Genomic DNA, 7,207 nt, shown 5'->3' with positions numbered 1-7,207 from the left:
TATTATCAATATAGTTACCATGTTAGATCCTCAGATTTTATTCATAACTTAAAGTTTATACCCATTTATCAGCTTCTCCCTATTTTTCCCGACCTCTTAGCCCTCGTAACCAATGTTCTTTCTCTGGGTTCAACTTTTTTTTTTTTTAATTCTGTATATGTGATACTGTGCAGTATTTGTCTTTCTTTGCTTGGCTTATTTCACTTAGCGTAATACCCTCAAACTTCATCCATGTTGTCACAAATGGCAAGATTTCCTTCTTTTCAAGGCTGAATATTATATATATCTATATATATATAGATATATTATATACATAGATATATAGCTGTATAATATATAGATATATATAGCTATATAATATATAGATATATATAGCTATATAATATATATATATATCTATATAATATATAGATATATATAGATATATATAATATATAGCTATATATATCTATATACACAGCTATATAATATATATAGATATATATCTATATATAGATATATATAACAGCTATATAATATACATATATATTATATATGTATATAGATATATATAACAGCTATATAATATACATATATTTATATTATATATATATATACAATGTCAAAATGGAAACCATTTTGACAATAAATAAATAAATAAATGGTTATATATATATATACACATATATATATATAATATATATATCTCACATTTTCTTTATCCATTCAGGTGTCAGTGGAGACTTAGGTTGTTTCCATACCTTGACTATTGTGGATAGTGCTTCAGTGAACATGGGATAATACCCAGAAGTAGGATTGCTGGATCTTATAGGAGTTCTAATTTTAATTTTTTGAGGAACCTACTTAGTGTTTTCCATAGTGGCTGCACCAGTTTATATTCCCACCAACAGTGTACAAGTATTCCCTTTTCTCCACATCCTTGCCAGCATTTGTTATTTTTTATATTTTTGATAATAGATATTCTAACACATATGAGGTAATATCTCATTGTGGTTTTGATTTGCATAAGTTATGCAAATCTTGATGATTAGTGATTTTGAGCATCTTTTTTTAAAAAGTTTCTTTTGAGAGAGAGAGAGAGAGAGAGAGAGCACGTAAGTGGGGAAGGGGCAGAGAGAAAGTGAGAGAATCCCAAGCAGGCTCCATGCTGTCAGCACAGAGCCTGATCTGGGGCTCCCATCTCACAGTCAATCGGATCAGCTCATGACCTGAGCCCAAATCAAGAGTCACTTAACCAACTGATGCACTCAGGTACCCCAAAGCATCTTTCCATGTACCTCTTAGCCATTTATATTTCTTCTTTGGAAAAATGTCTATTCAGGTCCTTTGCCCATTTTTAAATTGGGTTCTTTGTTTTTTGTATGAGTTCCTTGTATACTTTAGGGATTAACCGCTTATCAGATACAACATGGTTTGCAATTTTTCTCCCATTCCATAGGGTGCTTTTCCCTCTGGTTGATGGTTTCCTTTGCTGTGCAAAAGCTTTGGCATGAATTTGTTAAATCAACATTTGTTAAGGAGAGCCCTGGGGTGGATATGGGTCAATAAACGACCGCAAGAGAAATTGAGATAGAGAAGTTTATTACTCACAACCTTAGACAGAATACATAGTATGGACCACATACTATACATACATACAGGGCCACATGGGAGGTCAAGGCAGATACGGGCAGAGAGAGTGATAGGACCTGGGGCACATGCCTTTATTAGGGTCTGAGGGTGGAGAGGTTTGAGGCTCTCGACTCACATTTTGTTTGTCAGTTCAAATAAAAAAGGGTGAGGTTTTAGTAAACTCTACGTGTGTGTGTGTGTGTGTGTGTGGGGGGAGTTTCATCTAAGGTGTGCATAAGGGGAGGCCCTGGGAGGCAGGGGAAACTGTTTATCACAACAGCTATTGGAAGAGTCACAAAATTTGTTGAAATATTTTGGTTACATGATGAGTGATATATAAATCTTGACACACCTTCTGGAGGTTGGCCTGTACCTGTCCTGAGTTGTTAATGTCCATGCAGCAAGAAGTGCCCTGTAAAGAACAGATTCCACCCCCTTTAGCCAATAGGAAATCTAATGCCAATTGGTTATACATCACTACTTTGTACTAGTGAGCATTACTACTGCTGCATCAGACTCAGAATATGATGTAGTGTCTGCATGTGGTTGGTTAGGGTAGTTGATAATTGCTGAGTGGTTTGGTTTTTTTTCAATATATGAAATTTATTGTCAAAATGGTTTCCATACAACACCCAGTGCTCATCCCAAAAGGTGCCCTCCTCAATACCCATCACCCACCCTCCCCTCCCTCCCACCCCTCATCAGCCCTCAGTTTGTTCTCAGTTTTTAAGAGTCTCTTATGCTTTGGCTCTCTCCCACTCTAACCTCTTTTTTTTTTTTCCTTCCCCTCCCCCATGGGTTTCTGTTAAGTTTCTCAGGATCCACATAAGAGTGAAAACATATGATATCTCTCTTTCTCTGTATGGCTTATTTCACTTAGCATCACACTCTCCAGTTCCATCCACGTTGCTACAAAGGGCCATATTTTGTTCTTTCTCATTGCCCTGTAGTACTCCATTGTGTATATAAACCACAATTTCTTTATCCATTCATCAGTTGATGGACATTTAGGCTCTTTCCATAATTTGGCTATTGTTGAGAGTGCTGCTATAAACATTGGGGTACAAGTGCCCCTATGCATCAGTACTCCTGTATCCCTTGGGTAAATTCCTAGCAGTGCTATTGCTGGGTCATAGGGTAGGTCTATTTTTAATTTTCTGAGGAACCTCCACACTGTTTTCCAGAGTGGCTGCACCAGTTTGCATACCCACCAACAGTGCAAGAAGGTTCCTGTTTCTCCACATCCTCTCCAGCATCTGTAGTCTCCTGATTTGTTCATTTTGGCCACTCTGACTGGCATGAGGTGATATCTGAGTGTGGTTTGATTTGTATTTCCCTGATGAGGAGCGACGTTGAGCATCTTTTCATGTGCCTGTTGGCCATCCAGATGTCTTCTTTAGAGAAGTGTCTATTCATGTTTTCTGCCCATTTCTTCACTGGGTTATTTGTTTTTTGGGTGTGGAGTTTGGTGAGCTCTTCATAGATTTTGGATACTAGCCCTTTGTCCGATATGTCATTTGCAAATATCTTTTCCCATTCCGTTGGTTGCCTTTTAGTTTTGTTGGTTGTTTCCTTTGCTGTGCAGAAGCTTTTTATCTTCATAAGGTCCCAGTAATTCACTTTTGCTTTTAATTCCCTTGCCTTTGGGGATGTGCCGAGTAAGAGATTGCTACGGCTGAGGTCAGAGAGGTCTTTTCCTGCTTTCTCCTCTAAGGTTTTGATGGTTTCCTGTCTCACATTCAGGTCCTTTATCCATTTTGAGTTTATTTTTGTGAATGGTGTGAGAAAGTGGTCTAGTTTCAACCTTCTGCATGTTGCTGTCCAGTTCTCCCAGCACCATTTGTTAAAGAGACTGTCTTTTTTCCATTGGATGTTCTTTCCTGCTTTGTCAAAGATTAGTTGGCCATACGTTTGTGGGTCTAGTTCTGAGGTTTCTATTCTATTCCATTGGTCTATGTGTCTGTTTCTGTGCCATGCTGAGTGTTTTTTAATATTTGATCTTGTTGGCTAGGATGGAAGCAGTGTTGCTATGCCTATCATCCAGTGGTAATAAGGATAGGGATAAGAATGGCTTTCTTGGCACAACAGCAGGACGTATCTAGTGGAGAGGTGCCAGTAGCATAAAGTGTGGCAAAGTGTAGCTAGAATATTAGAGGTAACAATGTTGCAGTAATAAGGGTCATCTCTGGACTGCTTGCAGACTGGACAGGGTCAAGTGAACTTGCTCCTGGTCCCTTGAATTAGGTACACAGTAGAATTTGAATGGGACATTGCTTATTATTATTATTTTTAAGTTTTAACTTTGTTTAAGTAATCTCTACACCCCACGTGGGACTTGAACTCACAACCCCGAGATCAAGAGTTGCATGCTCCTCTGACTGATCCAGCCAGGTGCCCTGGGACATTATTTATTATTAAGGGGTTGTGAGTATACAAGGGTGAAGTCCAGCCTTTTGTGTTTCAGTATACTTGGTAGCCTTTAGAAAGTACTGCTGTGAAGAGTTCATTATTATTTATTTATTTTTATTTTTTTTAAATGTTTTTATTTATTTTTGACACGGAGACAGAGCATGAGCAGGGGAGAGGCAGAGAGAGGGGGAGACACAGAATCTGAAGCAGGCTCCAGGCTCTGAGCTGTCAGCACAGAGCCCGACGCAGGGCTCGAACTCACAGACCGCGAGATCATGACCTGAGCTGAAGTCGGACGCTCAACTGACTGAGCCACCCAGGCGCCCCAAGAGTTCATTATTTTGATGCTTACCCACAGGGTGCCCTGTTTGGGATCTATATTAGGGTTTGGTTTAGCCTAAATGAGGTTTGTGATGTTTGGGGGGTGAGGGTTAGGATGAGGGGCTGATCACTAGGAAGTGGGATAGATAGCGGGATAGATAGTGACATGGGGCTGTAGGTCTGACCCTGAATGGTAACAAATCCAATACCATTTTACTTGAAAGGCCTAGGTTGCTATGTTGGAGGTTTGTATGAGTAGCCATGTCAGGTCTGGATCACTAGGTTGTGGTGTGGGGCAGGGTCGTGGCATATAATAGGGAAGGGCTTATGGATAAGATGTGAAGAGGATCGTAGGTAGCAATTTCAGGAGTTGAGAAGGTGCCGGCGATTGTGGTGGGAAAATTGAGAGTAGGGTCTGTCATGGACGGCTAGGGTGGAAAGCAAAAGCTGTAATCTAGTACACTGAGCAGTGAACACAGCAGCAAGATCTCCCTAACTATGGGATCTGAGCAAGTCAAGTTAGAGATGTTGCAACAAAGTGCCTTACTGTGGCTAGTGTTGTTTAGAATGTTTGGCCTGCCATAAGGATGAAGTGATGTCTAGTGCTGCCAGGGCCATTTACAGTTTTGCAAACATTTTGACAGATGCAAAATTCGCAGGGCAAGCAGTTAGCTATTTCAGAAAAATAGTACTCTGTGGGGTTCTCAGGGTGGATCAGCTGGAGGTATTTTTGCAACTCGGTTTTGAGGTTAACAGTCATCACAGTCACTTCTCCCCTGGTGTGGAGACATTCTGGGAGAGGAAAGTCCCAATGTCCATTGAGGCTGGAATGCTTTATCTTCCTCGTCTGTCTCTTGGGTTCTGGCATTGCCATCTGAGATACAGTCAACTCCAACAGTGAGCTGTCAGGCTGGGGCCACGTAGTCTGAGGTGTTGATGTGCTGGGGGTGGTAGAGGCCTGCCAGGGGAAGGATGGCCTTCCCAGGGGGGAATCTATAAAAGGGAGTGGCTGGCAGGTGTTAAATTCCAAGTATATATCTTAAAAAAGACCCTCATTTTGGGGTGCCTGGCTGGCTCAGTGATTATAGCATGCAACTCCTTTTTTTTTTAAGTTTATTTATTTATTTTGAGAGAGAGCGAGCGAGTGAGCGGGGGAAGGGTAGAGAGAGAGAGACAGAGGGAGAGAGAATCCCAAGCAGGGATGTTGGGTATAGAGATTACTTAAAAATAAAAATCTTAGGGGTGCCTGGCTGACTTAGTCAGTAGAGCATGTGGCTCTGGATCTCTGGGTCCTGAGTTGAGCTCCACATTGGGCATAGAGATTGATTATATTAATAAACTTGAGGGAGGTGTAAGGGATGAGGGAGATGTAAGAACAATATGCCCAATCAGTGAGTGCTGTCACTCCCCTGTGGTCTGATGTAATATGGACCCACTCTGCTGGTGGGTATGACATCTTTGGAGGAATAGTTGTGTCCAGAGCTGTGTCTGATATTTTGGGAGGTCGCTCATACAGGGCCTTGGAACAGACATGTAATTTGTATAAAGAGTCTGCAATATTATTATAATGTGCTCCTGGTGTTTGTTGTGGTGTGTGTGTGTAGAAACATGACTGACCATAATTGGCATATGTGAGTTGGTTATCTCCAAGTGGATAGGTTTTCCCTGAATCATGAAATTATCCCTTTGTTATTGTCCAGACCAGACTGTGAGCCTATTGGCTACCATCCAGGAGTCAGTAAAAATGTGGGCCCTTGGGAGTCTCATTTTTATGGCCTATTATAGAGTCAGGCACCTGTCACCAACTCTGCTGGTTGGGCTGGGCCAGGAGAGCTTTTCTGGACTAGGGATATGCGGCCAGCAGGATGATATGCTGCAGCCTTTCAGCAGGCTGCATTGTGTACCATGGTGCTGCTACCCACTCCCTTTCCATGTTAGACAGTTGCTCCCAAAGGGCTCCCCAGACTATTAGAGTTGAGTAGCAGTGAAGGTGCCTCTAGCTGCACCAAAATGTAAGTGGACAAGGGGCTAAGCATGGGGGAAACCTTGGAAAGGCCCTTGATATTGTGTCTAGCCCTTTCCTAAAGGTATGATTTCCAGTGGCCATGCTGAGTCTCTTTTGCATTGAAACCTGGACTCAAGACAAGATGGGGACTTGATGTGTGAATCTGGGAGCCTGTTAATATTTTTGTCTTTCGGGGTACCTGGGTGGCTCAGTCAGTTGAGAGCCTGACTTTGGCTCAGGTCATGATCTCACGGTTCATGGGTCTGAGCCCCACATGGGGCTCTGTGCTGACAGCTCAAAACCTGGAGCCTGCTTCTGATTCTGTGTCTCCCTCTCTCTCTGCCCCTCCCCTGCTCGTGCTCTGTCTCTGTCTCTCTCAAAAATAAATAAACATTTGGGGCGCCTGGGTGGCGCAGTCGGTTAAGCGTCCGACTTCAGCCAGGTCACGATCTCGCGGTCCGTGAGTTCGAGCCCCGCGTCGGGCTCTGGGCCGATGGCTTGGAGCCTGGAGCCTGTTTCCGATTCTTGTGTCTCCCTCTCTCTCTGCCCCTCCCCCGTTCATGCTCTGTCTCTCTCTGTCCCAAAAATAAATAAAAAACGTTGAAAAAAAATTAAAAAAAAAAATAAATAAACATTAAAAAAATTAAAATATTTTTGTCTTTACAAGGGCCTGGTAGCCTGCCAAAATTTGGTGCTTGTTTTGTACCTGGCTGCTATTTGGGGCAGATATTTGGTCCGGAACCCCATGGGCAGAGCCCATGCTTACTCCAAAGACTACATGAGGTATAATGAAGCATCATCAGTGATTCAATTCAGAAGTCTAAGCCTTGAGAGACTAAGGGCAGGGCCTTCTGCATGTCT

Source organism: Neofelis nebulosa, chromosome 4 (genome assembly GCF_028018385.1).
Source record: "Neofelis nebulosa isolate mNeoNeb1 chromosome 4, mNeoNeb1.pri, whole genome shotgun sequence".
NCBI lineage: Eukaryota > Metazoa > Chordata > Mammalia > Carnivora > Felidae > Neofelis > Neofelis nebulosa.
Note: the sequence above shows the minus strand (reverse complement) of the source record.